The 19,958-nt window shown below is 45.6% G+C and overlaps 1 long non-coding RNA gene across 1 annotated transcript in view; it reads right to left on the reverse strand.

Moving 5' to 3' along the window:
• LOC140463738 (uncharacterized) overlaps positions 1-19,958 on the reverse strand; it is a 44,409-nt gene that overhangs the window by 10,297 nt on the left and 14,154 nt on the right. The window contains exon 5 of the long non-coding RNA XR_011954765.1: positions 17,557-17,656. This is a non-coding gene — a long non-coding RNA (uncharacterized lncRNA). The remainder of the gene's footprint in view (positions 1-17,556; positions 17,657-19,958) is intronic.

Genomic DNA, 19,958 nt, shown 5'->3' on the forward strand with positions numbered 1-19,958 from the left:
AAATGTATAAGTCCTGCCCTGATTTGTTTTTCCAAAATGCAGCACCTCACATTTATCTGAATTCCACTCCATCTGCCACTCCTCAACCCAGTTGATTGAAGTCTCATTGTACTCGGCGGTAACTTTCTTCCCTGTCCACTGCATCTCCAATTTTGGTGTCGATGTAAAGTCACTAATCATAGCTCCTACATTCACACAGAAATCATTTATATAAATGATGAAAAGTAGTGGACCCAACACCAATCCTTACACCATATTGCTCATCACAGACCTCCAGTCCGAAAAGCAACCCTCCACCACTATCCTCTGTCTCCAATTTTCCAGCCAATTTTGTATAATTTGTTAACCAGTCTGTTATGTTGAACATCTTTCTGAAGACCAAGTTAGTGATTTCCATGCACAAAGCCATGCTGACTATCCCTAATTATTTCTTGCCTTTCCAATTACATCCAAATCCTGTCCCTGAGAAGCCCTTCCAACAACTTGCCTGACTTCAGGCTCCAGGGAATAATACACCGGTGACTTTCCTCACCACCTTTCTCAAATAATGGCGCCCGTCTTACAGCACCTCACCTGTGACTATTGGTGATACAAATATCTCAGCGAGGGGCCCGGCAATCACTTCCCTAACTTCCCTCAAAGTTCTGGGACACACCTGATCAGGTCCCAGGGATTTATTCAGCTTTATGTATTATAAGATATCCAGTACCTTATTCGCTGTAATATGGACACTTGTCAAGTTATCACTATTAATTTTTCCAAACTGTCTCAATTCCACATCCTCTTTAAGTAAAAGCTGACATGAAATCCCCCCCACCTCCGATGGTTCCACAGACAGCCTTGCTGATCTTTGAGGGTCCCTATTCTCTGCCTGATTACTCTTTTGTCCTAGGTGTATTTGTTGAATCTCTTTGGGTTCTCCTTAAAACTATTTCCCAAAGCTATCTCATGTCCCCTTTTAGCCCTCATGGTTTCCCTCGACTATACTCCTACTGCCCTTTTACTCCTGGAGGATTCACACAAACCCAGCTGTCTGTACCTGCCATATCCCTCCTTCATTTTCTTGACCAGGCCCTCAATTTCTCTCGACAGGCAGCATTCCTTACACCTACCAGCCTTGGCCTCAACAGGAACATACTGTCTGTGTACTCTCGTTGTTGCAGGCCTATGGATGCATTGGCAGATGAGGACAGAGAAGCAATCATTCTCAGTAAAGAGGTGGTGTTGGCCTAAAGGTAGATGGGTCGTCTGGCCGTGATGGAGTGCATCCCAGGGGACTATAACAGATGGCAGAGGCTAAATAGCAAACACACTCGTGATAATTCACTAAAATGTGCTGGACTCTGGGACGGTTCTGACAGATTAGATAGCTGCAAATGTGATGCCAATATTTTAAAATGGACCTGTTAGCATAACTTCTGTAATGGGGGAAATGCTCGATCTCTCAAGGAAGAAATAGTGAGCTATCTGGATAGAAATTGTCTCGGAGCAGACACAGCATCGATTCATGAAAGATAGACAATACTAAGCTGAGTGGTAGAGCAATGTGTGCAGAGGCCACTGTAAGTCTGCAGAGGGATACGGATAGGTTAAATGAGGGGGTAAGGGTCGAACAGATGGAGGACAATGTTGGGAAATGTGAGGTCATCCATTTTGGTCGGACTAACAGCTAAGTGATGAAATAGTGAAAACTTGCAGCAGTCTGCTGTACAGAGGGAGCTGGGTTTCCTCGTGTATGAATCACAGGAAGTTGGTTTGCAGGTGCAGCAGGTAAATAAGACAGTGAAGGGAATATTGTCTTCATTGCTAGAGGGATGGTTATGCTGCAGCTGTACAGGGTGCTGGAGAGGCCACACCTGGAGTACTGTGTACAGGTTTGGTCTCCTTACTTCAGGAAGGATGTACTGGCACTGGAGAGGGTGCAGTGGAGGCTCACTGGTTTGAGTGAGGATTTCAGAGGGTTGGCGTATGCGGAGAGATTGAGAAAACTAGTTCTATACTCATTGGAATTTCGAAGGATGGGGGGTTAGATACGAAAAAAATTGAAATTATTAGGGAGTAGATAAACTAGAAGCAGGGACGTGATTTCCACTGGGGACAGAGCAAACTAGGGAGCATAGAGTCAAAATAAGGGGATATCAGATTTAGGACTGAGTTCAGGATGGACTTCTTCAGATAAATCCGTGAATCTGTGGAATTTGTTGCTGAGTGCAGCAGTTGACGTTATCAACTTGACTATCGTTAGGTCAAAAGGTAGATTTGTGAACAGGAAAGGACTTAAGGATTATGGTGAGAGAGCAGGAAAGTGGAGCTGAGGCCATGAAAAGATCAGCCCTGATCTTATTGAATGGCAGAGCAGGCTTGAGGGGCCAGATGGCCTACTCCTGCTCCTCTTCCTTATGTTCTTATGTTCCCACTTTCCAGCCGTCCCTTTACCTAGGAATAGCAAAGAAATATTGAAAGTTCTCGCCTTGTACCGTCAAAATTCGCCTTTATCCAATTTAGAGCACCGTTTAGATCTGGTTTATTATTTTCTGTAACTATTTTAAAACTAGTAGAATTATCAGAGAATCCTGACAGCGTGGAAGCAGGCCATTTGGCCCATCACATCCACACTGACCCTCAAAGCCTCCTACCTTAAACTTGTAACGCTGCATTTCCCACAGCTAATCCACCTAGCCTGCACATCCCTGAACAATATGGGCAATTCAGCCTGGAATATCCACCCAACCTGCATATCTTTAGATAGTGGGAGGAAACCACAGCAAACAGATGAAACCCACGCAGATAATAGCAATAAGGTGATCATCCCTTTCTTATTTCCCCGGTCAACCTAAATAACTTCGCTGGACGTAATCTCAGAATATCCTCCCTCAGCACAACTGTAATGCTACCCCTAATCAAAAAGGCCACTCCGCCTCCTCTCATGTCCCCCTTTCTATCCTTCCTCTTGCATCGATTCCCTGGAACATTACGCTGCCAGTCCTACCCATCTCTGAGCAACGTTTCTGTAATACTCATGATATCCCAGTGCCACATTCAAAACCATACCCTGAGCCCATCTGCCTTCCCTGTCAGGCCTCTTGCATTGAAGTAAATGCAGTGTAACTTGTCAGTTCTACCTGGTTCTGTGCCTTGCCCTTGCCTGCCTTGACTGTCTGACTTCTGAACTGTACCAGCTTAAGACATATCTCTTTTCTCACTATCTCTTTGAGTTTTCCCACACTCCCTCACTGGTTTAATGACTCCTGAGTAGCACGAGCAAATCTTCCTGCCTGGATATTAGACACCTTCCAATTCAGGTACAATCCATGCTTCTTATGCACATCAACTCTACTCCAGAGGAGATTACAATGATCAAAAGATGTGAATCCTTCTGCCCTACACCAGCACCTTAGCCAATCATTCATCTCTGCCATTCTGCTATTCCTACTCTCACGAGCACGTAGCACCTGGAGTAATCCACATATTATGACCGAGGACCTGGTTTATTATATTCCAGGCTAATTTGCTATATTCTCTCATCAGGTCTTTATCTTTTCCCCTTCCTATGTCATTGGTAGGAATATACAATGACCTCCCACTGGTCATTCTTTCCTTTGAGAATAATCTGCTACCTGTCCGAAACATCCTTGACCCTGGCACCAAGGAGGTACCACCCCATTCTGATGTCTCACTGTCAGCTGCAGAAACAGCAGTCTGTGCCCGACTAGAAAGTCCCTTATCATCCTTGAGCGTTTGAAATCTGATATACCTCTCATTATAGTGGAGCCAATCTCAGTACCAGTAACTTGGCTGTCAGTACAACATTCCCTGAAAGTCTATGACCACCTACATTATCCAAAACAGTAAACTTGTTTGAGATGGGGATAGCCACAGGAGACTCATAGCTGAAAAAATGTGTTGCTGGAAAAGCGCAGCAGGTCAGGCAGCATTAAAGGAGCAGGAGAATCGACGTTTCGGGCATTAGCCCTTCTTATGCCCGAAACTTCGATCCTCCTGCTCCTTGGATGCTGCCTGACCTGCTGCGCTTTTCTAGCAACACATTTTTCAGTTCTGATCTCCAGCATCTGCAGTCCTCACTTTCTCCACAGGAGACTCCTGCTCTACCTATCTCCCTCTCCTACCTTTCCGAGAGGTAACCCATCTACCTGACTGTATCTGCAGTTTTCCGGCCTGAAACTGCCACCTATCACACATCCTGACTCTTGTAAATTCTTCATTACCATTAAGCACCGCTCCACCTGATCCATGTGATCCAAGAGGATTTGTATCACTTCCTGCAGGCTATCATCAGGATCATTCAAACTCCCCCTACTCTCCTCCAGGAAGTACACATCACTGTACGAATGGCCATCTCTGCACCTTCATCTGTAGACCCAGAAAAAGGCAGAGTCTTACAGCTTTACAAAAGACTACTCTCGAATACATTGGTACCTGTATTTTATATTTAAAACATTCAACCAAAAGATCATAACAGAGGCATTTAAACTAGTAAACACTCACCCTACTGAATGTTGCGGATTTTAAAAAGTAAAGCAGAGTAAGATTTACCTTTTAAGAGACTGAAACCCACTGAGCTGATCCCCGGCTGCGAGTCACAGACATACAGCACAGAAACAGACCCTTCAGTCAAACTCGCCCATACCGACCAGATATCCGAACCTAATCTCGTCCCATTTGCCTGCACTTGGTCAATATCCCTCTAAACCCTTCCTATTCATATACCCATCCAGAAGCCGAATAAATGTTGCAATTGTACCAGCCTTCACAACTCCCTCTGGCAGCTCATTCCATAAACGCAACACCGTCGCATGAAAAAGTTGCCCCTTTAGGTCCCTTTTACAGCTTTCCCCTCTCACGCTAAATGTATACCCTCTAGTTCTAGACTCCCTCACTCCAGTGAAAATACCTTCTCTATCTATCCGACCCATGCTCATGATTTAATAAACCTCTGAGATCACTCCTTAGTCTCTGACACTCTAGGGAAAACAGTCCCAGCCTGTACAGCCTCTCCCTATATCTCAAACCCTCCAACCCTGGCAATATCCTTACAAACCTTTTGTGAACCTTTCAAGTTACACAACACCCTTGTGATAGGTGGAGAACAGAATTGTGCACAATATTGCAAGAGTGGCCAAACCAATGTCCTCAACAGCTGCAACATGACCTCCCAACTCTCTTACTCAATACTCTGACCAAGAAAGGAAATCATACCAAACACCTTCACTATCCTATCTACCTCTACTTTCAAGGAGCTAAGAACCTGCACAGCAAGGTCTCTTTGTTCAGTAACACTCCCCAGGACCTGACCATGATGTGTATTAGTCCTGCGAAGCTTTGCTTTTCCAAAATGCAGCACCTTGCACTTATCTGAATTGAACTCCATCTGCCACTCCTCAGCCCATTTGCCCATCTGCTCAAAATCCCATTGAAATCTGAGGTAGCCTTCTTCACTGTCCACTACACCTCCAATTTTGGTGCCATCTATAAACTTACTAACTATACCTCTTGTGTTCACATCCAATTCATTTATATAAATGATGAGAAGTAGTGGACCCAGCACCGATCCTTGTGGCACTCCACTCGTCACAGGCCTCCAGTCTGAAAAATAATCATCCACCACCACCTTCTGTCTTCTGCCTTTGAGCCAGTTCTATATACTGATGGCTACTTCCGTGAGATCTAACCTTGCTAACCAGTCTCCAATGGGGAACCTTGTTGAACGCCTTACTGAAGTCCATATAGATCACATCGACAGCTCTGCCCTCCTCAATCTTCTTTGTTACTTCTTAAAAACCACATCAAGTACGTGACACATGATTTCCCATGCAGAAAGTTATGCTGACTATCCCTAATCAGTCCGTGCTTTTCCAAATACACGCAAATCCTGTCGCTCAAGGCTCCCTCCAGCATCTAGTCTAGCACAGCGTCTGTAGCTCCCGGACTTGTCCAAACCGCCTTCATTAAATAGTAGCGCCGTATTAACCAACCCACAGTCTTCTGGCACCTCAGCTGTACCCATCAATAATACAAAAATCTCAGCAAGAGTCCCAGAAATCACTTCCCTCGCTTCCTACAGAATTTTTGGGTACACCTGATCAAAGCCTGGGGATTGATCCACCTTTATGCGTTTCCAGATATCCAGTACTCTGTAGTTTGGACAATTTTCAAGATGTTACCATTTATTTCCCCACATTCTACATCTCCCGTGTCCTTCTCCACAGTAAATACTGATGCAAGATATTGCATCTTGATAAAACAAACGAGGGCAGGACTTACACTAATTAAAAGTAAGGCTTTGAGTAGTGATATGGAACAAAGAGTCCGAGGGGTTCAGGTCTTCTTAGTCTGTGTCACATGTAGACAGGGTGGTTAAGAAGGTGGTTAGCACACTTACATTCATTGCTCAGACCTCTGAGTACCGGAGTTGGGAATTTAGGTTGAGGCTGTACAGGATGCTGGGGAGGTCTCTTCTGGAATACTGTGTCCAGTTCTGGTTGTGCTGTTATAGGAAGGATATTATTAAATTGGAGCGGATTTGGAAGAGACTAACCGGGATGTTGCCATGAATGGAGGGATTGTGTCACAAGGAGAAGCTAGATAGGCTGGGATGCTTTTTCACTACAGCGTAGGAGGTTGAGGGATGACCTTAGAGGTTTATAAAACCATGAAGCGTGTAGATAAGGGGGAGAGGGGGGGATTCAAGACCTGGGTGCATACAATTTGAAAATAGATGAGAAAAGTTTAAAAAATAAATTGGGAATTTGTTTTTATTTTTACATGGGTGAAGTGAACTCCCAGAAAAAGAGGCAGCTGTGAATACAATTACACTGTTTAAAAGACATTTAGACAAGTACATAAATAGGAAATATTTGGATGAATGTGGACCAAGCGGAGGCAGGTGCGATTAGATTAGTTGGGAATTATGGTCGACATGGACTGGTTTAACCACAGGGTCTGTCTCTGTTCTGTATCACTTTATGACTCTAACTCTCGCTATCTCTGTGAATTCCTCCATCCTCACAACTCCCCAGATCTCTGTCACCTCATCCAGACTAAACTCTTCCTTATCTCTAGAAATCCTCTCTCGCCTCAGAACCATCACTATCTCTGGTATCACAAACATCTCAATCTCTGTAACATCCTCCAATCTCCTCCCATCTCATCACCCTCACGAACTCTATCTTGACAACCCCCACAAATCTGTCCTTCTCCACAGTAAACACTGATGCCACTCGTTTAGTATCCCCCCAACAACCCCATCTCCGACGTCTTCACACATAGGCTGCCTTGCTGATCTTTGAGGTGGCCTATTCTCTCTCTAGTGACCCATTTGCTCTTAATGTATTTCTAAAAACCCTTTCGCTATTCGCCAAAGCGGAATCCTGTCCCTTTTTGCCTTACTGATTTTACTCTTAAGTATACTCCTCTTGCCTTTATACTCCAAGGATGTTTGTGATTTTTGGATTGGAATAAATGCAAAATATTACACCTTGGTAAAATAAACGAAGGCTGGACTTACACTGATTAAAAGTTGGGCCTCGGATAGAGATATGGAACAAAGAGACAGAGGGGTTCAGGTCTTTGAAGTATGTGTCACATGCAGACAGGGTGGTTCAGAAGGGGTTTAGCACATTTTCCTTCATTGCTCAGATCTTTGAAAATAGGAGTTGGGACGTTATGTTGAGGCTGTACAGGATGTTGGGGAGGCCTCTTCTGGAATACTGTGCCCAGTTCTGGTTGTGCTGTTATAGGAAGGATATTATTAAATCGGAGCAGGTTCAGAAGAGATTTACCAGGATTGTGATGGGAATGGATGGTTTGAATTATAAGCAGAGTCTGGATAGGCTGGGTCCTTTTTCACTGGATCACAGGAGGCTGAGGGGTGACCTTATTAGAGGTTTATAAAATCCTGAAGCGTTTCGGTAATGTGAGCAGCAGGTGCCCTTTACAGGAGGGGGCGCGATAAAGATTGGGGACATCCTTTTCTCACATTAAAAAGTAAGACTTTAAAAAGTAGTTCCGGATATTATTTCTTGTTTTTGCACAGAATGGTTCACGTGGAATAAACTTGCAGGGGACGTGATAGCTGTGAATACAATTACAATTTCAGGGTGGCACAGTGGCTCAACGGTTAGCACTGCTACCTCTCAGCACCAGAGACACAGGCTTAATTCCTGTATTGGCTGACTGACCACGTGGAGTTTGCATATTCCTCCCCATGTCAGCGTCGGTTCCTCCAGGTGCTCCCGTTTCCTCCCACAATCCACAGACGTACAGGGTAGGTGAACTGGCCGTGCTCAATTGCCCATAGTGTTCAGGGATGATTGGGTTGAGTGAATTAGTCGGGGTAAATGTAGAGCAAAAGGGTAAGGGAATGGGAGTCTAATAGGAAAAAGACATTTGGACCCGTATTTCAATAGGGAATGCTAGGACGGACTTGGACCAAGTGGAGGCAGGTGCGATTAGTTCAGTTCGAATTTACGGTCGACACGGACTGGTTGGACCACAGGGTCTGTGTCGATGCTGTATCACTTTATGACTCGTTACCTCTGTAAAATCTTCTATGCTTGGAACTCTCCCTATCAGGGTCACCTCATCCAGCCTTACAAATCTTCCTCATCCCTATAATTCCTCTCCAGCCTCAAAATCCAAAAACCTCTATCACAAATATCTCTATCTCTGTAAAATCCTCCATCCTCACAATCCTTTCTAACTTGCATCTCCTCCAGCTTCATTATCCTCCCCATGTCTAATTCCCTCCAGTCTCTCAAAGCTCTGTTATATCTGCCTTTCTATATTTCCAGCTTTCAGGATGCCCAATGTTTATTTCTCACTTGATGATGGCCCTTTACAATTCCTGCGCTGAGCTTCTGAATTTCCTCTTAAGCCGCTGCGTCTCACTTTCCTCCCAAGAAAATTGACCAATCACGTGTCATCTATTCTAGTATTACCTTTTCTGACCTAATGTCCAATGGAGCCTGTCATATTCCTATAATAAACAGCTCAGCGGTCTATGGAACAGAAAAACGCTCTGGTGGCCCATCGAGTCTGTGAGAAAGAAAACTACCACCGAACTATCCTCATCTATTTTCCAGTACTTGTGAAAAAGTGTCATCTATCATGGCATAGCAAGTGCACATGAAATACATCTCAAATGTTTTGGGGATTTGTGTCTCCCATTCTCACAGACAGTGAGGTTTAGTGCAACTGTTGCTCGAATGATGACATCACCCACAGGAACACAGAGCAGCTGGGTCTGTGCAAACCAGCGATCGCCCACACATTAGGAAGGATGGTCCCTGAGAGGGTGCACAGGAGAGTTACCAGGATGGTTCAAGGAATGGGGGATTTTAGTTGCAGGGACATGGGTGTTGTTTATACATATACATACTCACCCTTTAATCACCAATGGTCATTTGAGTGGGAGCAGCGGCCGAGGAAAAGCGAACCCGGGAGACTACAGCTAAGGTAAGACAGTTTGTTTCAAAATTACTTACCTGTAGCGGGCAGCGGAAGTGAGGTTGGAGCGCATAGCTGGGCGGGAAGGTAAGTGATTAGTATTTGAGTGGGTGTGTTCTAGACCCCAGGTCCTACTTTCGTAGGGCCTCCCTCCCACCCTCCTCCTCAAACCTAACTTTAAAGTCCACAGGTTATTTACTCAGTGTTCTTGTTTTTGGAGACAAAGTGTACAGTCATGGCAGCGCAGGCGGTGGAACGTTCCTCCTGCAGGATGTTTGAGGTAGGGGTGACCACCGATACTCCTGCCGACTTCGTCAGCAGGAAATGCAGTCAGATCCTGATCCTCACCGAACGAGTTAGGGAACTGGAACTGGAGCTGGACGAGCTGAGGATTATTTGAGAGGCTGAGAGGGTGATCGATAGAAGCTACAGGGACATAGTTACGCCGGAGAACAGAGGTAGCTGGGTAACAGTTAGAGGTGGGAAGGGGAAGAAGCAGGCAGTGCAGAGTTCCCCTGTGGTCGTTCCCCTAAAATGATGTCGGGAAGAAGAGGAGGAACATACTACAGCGAGACTTCGCAGAACTAGGAAGAAGGCTAAATAGCAGGACGTCCAAGGTGGTTATCTCCAGTTTGCTTCCAGTTCCTCGGGCTAGTGTGGCCAGAAACCGGGAGATAATGGACTTGAACGTGTGGTTGGGGAACTGGTGCAGGAAGCAAGGTTTCAAGTTCTTGGATCACTGGGGTATATTTTATGGTAACCATAAATTCTACAAGAGAGACGGCTTGCACCTTAATAGATCAGGGATCGGCATTCTGGCAGGCAGGTTTTCTGCTGCAACACCGCTACATTTAAACTAAGTAGCGGGGGGGAGGGGACAAGCTGGATGTTTAAAAAGGAAATTGAAGGGGTAGTTAGAACAAGAGAAGTCAAGAAAGACAACTGTATCAAGGAGGCAGAAAACTGGAAAAGGCATCATGCTGTAAAGTTGAGTGAAATAAGGGTTGAGGGGAAGGGTGAGAGCAGTAACAAATTAAAAATTCTATATATGAATGCACGAAGCATTAGACACAAGGTGGATGAGCTTGAGGCTCTTTTGGAAATTGGCAGATACGATATTGTGGGGATAACTGAGACGTGGCTTCATGGGGACAGGGCCTGGGAAATGAATATTCAAGGCTACACGTGCTATCGTAAGGACAGACCGACGGGCAGAGGGGGTGGGGTGGCCTTGTTGGTAAGGGAGGATATTCAGTCCCTTGCGCGGGGGGACCTAGAGTCAGGGGATGTAGAGTCAGTGTGGATAGAGCTTCGAAACACTAAGGGTAAAAAGACCCTCATGGGAGTCATCTACAGGCCCCCAAACAGTAGTCTGGATGTTGGAGGTAAGTTGAATCAGGAGCTGAAATTGGCTTGTCGCAAAGATGTTACTACAGTTGTTATGGGGGATTTTAACATGCAGGTAGACTGGGAGAATCAGGATGGTATCGGGCCTCAAGAAAGAGACTTTGTGGAGTGCCTCAGAGATGGATTTTTAGAGCAGCTGGTGCTGGAGCCGACCAGGGATAAGGTGATTCTGGATCTGGTATTGTGTAACGAACCAGAATTGGTCAGGGACCTCGAAGTGAAGGAGCCATTGGGAAGTAGTGACCATAATACAATAAGCTTCAATCTGCAATTTGAGAGGGAGTGGGTACACTCTGAAGTGACAATATTTCAGTTGAATAAAGGGAAATATGGAGCTATGAGGGAGCAACTGGCCAAAGTTCAATGGTGCAATACCTTAACAGGGAAGACCGTGGAGGAACAATGGCGGATATTTCTGTGTATAATGCAGAAGTTGCAGGATCAGTTCATTCCTAAAAGGAAGAAAGATCCCAGGAGGAGACATGGGCGGCCGTGGCTGACGAGGGAAGTAAAGAAACATACAAGGTTAAAAGAGAAAAAGTATAACTTAGCGAAGATAAGTAGGAAAACAGAGGACTGGGAAGCTTTTAAAGAACAACAGAGGATTAGTAAGAAGGAAATACGCAGAGAAAAAATGAGGTACGAAGATAAACTGGCCAAGAATATAAAGGAGGATAGTAAAAGCTTTTTTCGGTATGTCCAAGGCAAAAAAATGGTTAGGACAAAAATTGGGCCCTTGAAGACAGAAGTAGGGGAATATATTACTGGGAATGAAGAAATGGCAGAGGAATTAAATGGGTACTTCAGATCTGTGTTCACTGGGGAAGACACAAGCAATCTCCGAGGTAACAGTGGCTGAAGGACCTGAACTTAAGGGAATTTCTATTTGCCAGGATTTGGTGTTGGAGAGACTGTTAGGTCTGAAGGTTGATCAGTCTCCGGGACCTGATGGCCTGCATCTCAGGGTACTGAAGGAGGTGGCTCGGGAAATCGTGGATGCGCTGGTGATTATTTTCCAGAGTTCAATAGAATCAGGGTCAGTTCCTGAGGATTGGAGGGCGGCTAATGTTGTGCCACTTTTTAAGAAGGGTGGGCGGGAGAAAGCAGGAAATTATAGACCAGTTAGTCTGACCTCAGTGCTGGGAAAGATGCTGGAGTCTATTATAAAGGATGAAATTACGGCACATCTGGATAATAGTAACAGGATAGGACAGAGTCAGCATGGATTTATGAAGGGGAAATCATGCTTGACTAATCTTCTTGAATTTTTTGAGGATGTAACTCGGAAGATGGACGAGGGAGATCCAATGGATGTAGTGTACCTGGACTTTCAGAAAGCTTTTGATAAAGTCCCACACAAGAGGTTAGTGAGTAAAATTAGGGCGCACGGGATTGGGGGCAAAGTACTAGATTGGATAGAGAATTGGTTGGCTAATAGGAAACAAAGGGTAGTGATTAACGGCTCCATTTCGGAATGGCAGGCAGTGACCAGTGGGGTATCGCAGGGATCCGTGCTGGGACCGCAGCTTTTTACAATATATGTAAATGATATAGAAGATGGTATCAGCAATAACATTAGCAAATTTGCTGATGACACAAAGCTGGGTGGTAGGGTGAAATGTGATGAGGATGTTAGGAGATTACAGGGTGACCTTGACAAGTTAGGTGAGTGGGCAGATGCATGGCAGATGCAGTTTAATGTGGATAAATGTCTGGTTATCCACTTTGGTGGCAAGAACAGGAAGGCAGATTACTACCTCAATAGTATCAAATTAGGTAAAGGGGCTGTTCAGAGAGATCTGGGTGTTCTTGTCCACCAGTCAATGAAGGCAAGCATGCAGATACAGCAGGTCGTGAAGAAGGCTAATAGCATGCTGGCCTTCATAACAAGAGGGATTGAGTATAGAAGCAAAGAGGTTCTTCTGCAACTGTACAGGGCCCTGGTGAGACCACACCTGGAGTACTGTGTACAGTTCTGGTCTCCAAATTTGAGGAAAGACATTCTGGCTATTGAGGGAGTGCAGCGTAGGTTTACGAGGTCAATTCCTGGAATGGCAGGATTGCCTTACACGGAAAGACTGAAGCGACTGGGCTTGTATACCCTTGAGTTTAGAAGACTGAGAGGGGATCTGATTGAAACGTATAGGATTATGAAAGGACTGGACACTCTGGCAGGAGGGAACATATTTCCGTTGATGGGGGAGTGCCGAACCAGAGGACACAACTTAAAAATATGGGGTAGACCATTTAGGACAGAGATGAGGAGAAACTACTTCACCCAGAGAGTGGTGGCTGTGTGGAATGCTCTGCCCCAGAGGGCAGTGGAGGCCCAGTCTCTGGATTCATTTAAGAAAGAATTGGATAGAGCTCTGAAAGATAGTGGAGTCAAGGGTTATGGAGATAAGGCTGGAACAGGATACTGATTAGGAATGATCAGCCATGATCATATTGAATGGTGGTGCAGGCTCGAAGGGCTGAATGGCCTACTCCTGCATCTATTGTCTATTGTCTAAAAATAAGTATACAGCTTTGGAAACTGTTGGGGGGGACAGCCTTGCAGGTGTAAGCTGCAGTGAAGGGGTCTGTGGCTCTGAGACTCAGAAGGGAAAGGGGGAGAAGAGGAGAGCGCTAGTTATAGGGGACTCTCTAGTTAGAGGGACGGACAGGCGGTTCTGTGGACATGGGCGAGACTCTCGGATGGTTTGTTGCCTCCCGGGTGCTAGGGTCCGAGACGTCTCGGACCGTGTCTTCAGAATCCTTAAGGGGGAGGGTGTGCAGCCAGAAGTCGTGGTACACATTGGCACCAACGACATAGGTAGGAAGAGGGGTGGGGAGGTCATTCAAGAGCTCAAGGAGTTAGGCTGGAAGCTAAAAGCTAGGACAGACAGAGTCGTCATCTCTGGGTTGTTGCCGGTGCCACGTGACAGAGAGGCAAAGAATAGGGAGAGAGTGCAGTTGAACACATGGCTGCAAGGATTGTGTAGGAGGGAGGGCTTCAGATATTTGGACAATTGGACTGCATTCTGGGGAAGGTGAGACCTGTATAAACAGGACGGGTTGCACCTGAACCAGAAGGGCACCAATATCCTGGGGGGTAGGTTTGCTAGCACTCTTCGGGGGGGTTTAAACTAATTTGGCAGGGGGATGGGATCCGGACTTGTAGTCCAGCAAGTAAGCTAGCTGTGTGTCAGGATGCCCAAGACTGTAGGGAGGCTGTGGAGAAGGTAGCACTGACAGGGACTACTTGCGGACACAGAGATGGGCTCAAGTGCGTATACTTCAACGCAAGGAGTATCAGAAATAAGGTGGGTGAACTTAAGGTGTGGATCGGTACCTGGGACTACGATGCTGTGGCCATCACGGAAACATGGATAGATGAGGGACAGGAATGGCTGTTGGAGGTTCCAGGTTACAGATGTTTCAGTAAGATTAGGGAGGGTGGTAAAAAAGGAGGGGGGGGTGGCATTGCTTATTAGAAATGGTATAACGGCTGCAGAAAGGAAGTTTGAGGGGGATCTACCTCTGGAGGTAGTATGGGCTGAAGTCAGAAATAGGAAAGGTGCAGTCACCTTGTTGGGTGTTTATTATAGGCCCCCCAATAGCAGCAGAGATGTGGAGAAACAGATTGGGAAACAGATTTTGGAAAGGTGCAGAAGCCACAGGGTCGTAGTCATGGGCGACTTCAACTTCCCAAATATTGATTGGAAGCTCTTTAGATCAAGTAGATTGGATGGGGCGGTGTTTGTGCAGTGAGTCCAGGAAGCTTTTCTAACGCAGTATGTAGAGTGTCCAACCAGAGGGGAGGCCATATTGGATTTGGTACTCGGTAATGAACCGGGACAAGTGATGGGCTTGTTAGTGGGTGAACATTTTGGTGATGGTGACCACAATTCTGTGACTTTCACCTTGGTTATGGAGAGAGATAGGTGCGCACAACAAGGAAGATTTTACAATTGGGGGAAGGGAAATTACGATGCTGTAAGACAGGATTTGAGGAGCATACGTTGGGAGCATAGGCTGTCAGGGAAGGATGTGGTGGAAATGTGGAACTTTTTCAAGGAGCAGATACGACGTGTCCTTGATATGTATGTACCGATCAGGCAGGAAAGAAATGGTCGTGTGAGGGAGCCTTGGTTGACGAGGGAGGTTGAATGTCTAGTAAAGAGGAAGAAGGAGGCTTACATAAGGTTGAGGAAACAGGGTTCAGACAGAGTAGTGGAGGGATACAGGATAGCCAGAAGGGACCTGAAGAAAGGGATTAGGAGAGCTAAGAGAGGGCATGAAAAATCCTTGGCGGATAGGATCAAGGATAACCCCAAGGCATTCTATGCGTATGTGAGAAACCTGAGAATGACGAGAACGAGGGTAGGTCCGATCAAGGACAGTAGTGGGAGACTGTGTATTGAGTCGGAGAGATAGGAGAGGTCTTGAACAAGTACTTCTCTTCAGTATTTACGAACGAGAGGGACCGTATTGTTGAAGAGGAGTGTGAAACGGACTGATAAGCCAAAAGAGATATCTGTTAGGAAGGAAGATGTGTTGGACATTTTGAACAACTTGAGGATAGACAAGTCCCCCGGGCCTGACGGGATATATCCTAGGATTATGTGGGAAGCAAGAGAGGAAATTGCAGTACCGTTGGCAATGATCTTCTCGTCTTCACTGGCAACGGGGGTGGTACCAGGGGACTGGAGAGTAGCGAATGCTGTGCCCCTGTTCAAAAAAGGGAATAGGGATAACCCCGGGAATTACAGGCCAGTTAGTCTTACTTCTGTGGTAGGCAAAGTAATGGAAAGGGTACTGAGGGATAGGATTTACGAGTATCTGGAAAGACACTGCTTGATTAGGGACAGCCAGCACGGATTTGTGAAGGGTAGGTCTTGCCTTACAAGTCTTATTGAATTCTTCGAGGAGGTGACCAAGCATGTGGATGAGGGTAGAGCAGTGGATGTAGTGTACATGGATTTTAGTAAGGCATTTGATAAGGTTCCCCATGGTAGGCTTATGCGGAAAGTCAGGAGGCATTGGATAGAAGGAAATTTGGCCAATTGGATAGAAAACTGGCTAACCGGTCGAAGGCAGAGAGTGGTGGTAGATGGTAAATATTCAGCCTGGAGCCCAGTTACAAGTGGAGTTCCGCAGGGATCAGTTCTGGGTCCTCTGCTGTTTGTAATTTTTATTAATGACTTAGATGAGGGAGTCGAAGGGTGGGTCAGTAAATTTGCAGATGATACGAAGATAGGTGGAGTTGTGGACAGTGAGGAGGGCTGTTGTCGGCTGCAGAGGGACTTAGATATGATGCAGAGCTGGGCTGAGGAGTGGCAGATGGAGTTCAACCCTACCAAGTGTGAGGTTGTCCATTTTGGAAGAACAAATAAGAATGCGGAATACAGGGTTAATGGTAGGATTCTTAGTCAGGTGGAGGAACAGAGTGATCTTGGGGTCTATGTACATAGATCTTTGAAGGTTGCCACTCAGGTGGATAGAGTTTGTAAGAAGGCCTATGGAGTATTATCGTTCATTAGCAGAGGGATTGAATTCAAGAGTCGTGAAGTGATGTTCCAGCTGTACAGGACTTCGGTTAGGCCACAGTTGGAGTACTGTGTGCAGTTCTGGTCGCCTCACTTTAGGAAAGATGTGGAAGCTTTGGAGAGGGTGCAGAGAAGATTTACCAGGATGTTGCCTGGAATGGAGAGTAGGTCGTATGAGGATAGGTTGAGAGTTCTCGGCCTTTTCTCGTTGGAACGGCGAAGGATGAGGGGTGACTTGATAGAGGTTTATAAGATGATCAGAGGAATAGATAGAGCAGACAGTCAGAAACCTTTTCCCCGGGTACAACAGAGTGTTACAAGGGGACATAAATTTAAGGTGAAGGGTGGAAGGTATAGGGGAGATGTCAGGGGTGGGTTCTTTACCCAGAGAGTGGTGGGGGCATGGAATGCGCTGCCCGTGGGAGTGGTAGAGTCAGAATCATTGGCGACCTTTAAGCGGCATTTGGATAGGTACATGGATGGGTGCTTAATCTCGGTTAGAAGTTCGGCACAACATCGTGGGCCGAAGGGCCTGTTCTGTGCTGTATTGTTCTATGTTCTATGTTCTATATCAAGAATATCCATCTACAATAGATGGACTCTCATTCTCAACCTCTCCCTTTGCCTGGGCTGTGGTTATCTTCAGGCTAAACCACCACCAGGCATCTCTCCCTAATAAGAGAGCAACCCTATGGTCTGGTACGACAATGCTGACTTTACCTTTTACACAGTGATGTCACTGTACCTCAGGGGTGGAGATAGGGAATGCTGAAGGTGGTGGATGGGACACCACTCAGGCACAGTGCTTTGTCCTGGAGGACATTCGCTTTCTTTAATACTGTTGAGGGCAAGTGGAGAATGTTCCAACATGATCCTGATGTGTGCCTTATAGACAACAAACAGACATTGGGGGATCAGGGGTTTGGGAAAACTGAGATTGTTCTCCTTGTAGCAAAGGAAATTGAGGGGAGCTGAGAGACAAGTGCTAACAAAACATATACATCAGGATGTTAAGCCTTACACTCATCAACTCATCATAAAAGGATTACAGGACACATATTGAAGATTTCAGGGAGATCTATTGACAGGGTGGTTTGATTCAAAGGAGAATTTTTATGCAGAAAATGGAATTGAGATGGAACAAAACACTCACACACAGTGCAGATATCCAGGTCCTGATGAATGGAGTAATTCAATCAGAGTTTGGCGTTACCATTACTTAGATTCCCATCTGAATATCCACCTGTAGTATCCTGTAATACAAGTTTATAAAACCTGTCACTGTCAGGTCAGGTTAGAAACTCACACCATCCCCTCCTCGTGGCCCAGGATGACTGGACACATTACCCCTTGTGGAGACCAGCAGTCAGTTCAGGGGGAAATCTATGTGGGTTTCTGTGAGTTTCCAACTTGGGACTTCATGTGACTGAACAGGACAGATCTTTGACACATGGGACAGAATATTGCAAGAGTCAGTGAGATGTGGAGAGCAGGATTTGCTTCCTTTTCTTTCCTTCCGTGCTGCCGCTGTGCCTCATCAATAAGACATGGGGAGTGAAAGGCTCATGCAGCTTGATGGGCAAGTTGTCTCCATTCTGACCAAAGGGCAGCAAGATCCTCCCAGTCATTTCAAAGAGTCTCTCTAAAAAGATAGCAACTCAGTATGCTTCCCACTGCCCGGTTCTCCCTGGAAAGGTTTAGAAGAATGAGGGGGGAATCTCCGAGAAAATGCAGAACAGTAAACTACCAAAAGGATTATAAACTGTTTACAGAGAGGGATTTGTTGGAGAAGTGGACACCAAGTTGGCAAATGGAGCATAACTTGGGATAATGTGAAGTTGTTCATTTTGGAGGAGGTAATAAAAAAACAGAGGACTATTTAAATGGTGGAAACTGTAGAAAGCTGCAACACAAAAGAGACCAGGAGGTAATTGTGCAGGAAACACAGAAAGCTAGCACACAGTTACAACAGGTCATCAGGGAGGGAGATGAAACATTGTTCCTTGTTTGAAGGGATTTGCAGTATAAGAGTTGGGAGTATATACCTGAGAGCAACTTTATAAAGTGCGAGTGAGACCACAGAGAGATGTTTTGGTCCCTTTATTTAAGGAAATACATCACTTCATCGAAGGCATTCAAAGAAGATTGACTGGGATGATCCCTGGTTTGCAGGGACTCTCTTTTAAGAAAAGGCTGAAGAAGTTGGGACTCGACTCACTGGATTTGGGGGAGAATGAGACGGGATCTTATTGAAACATATCGGCTTATTAAGGGGTATGACAGGGTAAATACTGAGAGGATGTGTCCCATCATGAGGGAACCTGGAACCAGACTCTGGGTCAGTTGCAGAATCAAGGGTTCTGTTTTAGATTTGTCAACTTTAATGCAACACAGACATGGGTAAGGGGTTTCAGTAGCAATGGAGCTGGGGTGAGGTGGAGAAAAGCAACATTTTAGAGATTGGAGTTCCTGGTGTTTGTGATTGTGTAGATGTCTGATCAGAAGATCACCTTGGGGTCAGAATATGAGAACAATATTGTGAAGAGTGTAGTTCTGCCTCAGGCATTTCCCAGTGAGAGGGAGGGGCTCAGCAGTAAGGGAAAGGAATTTGTAATAGCAACTGAAGGCAATGGGTTTAACCATTGCAGTGTTTCATTGGAGGAAATTGCAGCCAATCGAGTGGTAAGCAGTTTGATGAATCAGGAACAGTGGAGCAATGGAGGGGGATGATAGGGAGAGAGAGCTGGGCATTGTCAGTGTACATGTGAAACCAATACGATGTCACCTCCTGGCAGTATGTAGGTGAGATACAGGAGGGGACAAAGATAGATCCTGGATGGACACCACATATGAGGAATTCAGAAAGGAAAGGGAGAGTGGAGATGGAGCAGGATTTTCCAATAACCCCGAGGTCAAATATTAGTTCTTAGCAGAATTGGAGAGAAGGACATAACCAGAAAAGACAGACAGAACAAGGAACAATATTTGTGAATTGGTGAGGGTTAGGAGCCAGACTCCAAAACTGCTATTTCTACATCAGTGACATCACCCAACTCCACCCTAGTCTCAGCTCATTTACTGAAATACTCGTCCATCCCTGTGTTATCTCCAGACTTCATTACCCAAACACACTCCTGGCCAGCCTCCCACATTCAACTTACATATAATCTCAAGAGTATCTAAAACCCTACTGCCCAAGTGCTCACTTGTACCAAAACTTGTAAACAGGAGTCTTTTGATGAATCAACAAGCAACAATTTAAAATTCTCACCCTTGATGTAATTCCTGGCTGTGAACATCCCTGTCTCCCTGCACCACACAACCTGTGAGACCTCGACAACTCATTTTCTTTCAGACTCCCAAAGATGCATTTATTCATTGCTTCACTGGTCTGGCTGTTTCGACAGTTGCCAAGGAAACACGGTCTGGAATTCGCTCCCTGACCCTCTCAGACCTGCTTTCCTCCTTTAAGGTATTCCTGAAAACCGCCTTATTTGGCAATACTTTTGATCACCTGACCTAATATCCCCATCTGTGGCCTTATGTCAGAAATTC

Source organism: Chiloscyllium punctatum, chromosome 38 (assembly GCF_047496795.1).
Source record: "Chiloscyllium punctatum isolate Juve2018m chromosome 38, sChiPun1.3, whole genome shotgun sequence".
Classification (NCBI taxonomy): domain Eukaryota; kingdom Metazoa; phylum Chordata; class Chondrichthyes; order Orectolobiformes; family Hemiscylliidae; genus Chiloscyllium; species Chiloscyllium punctatum.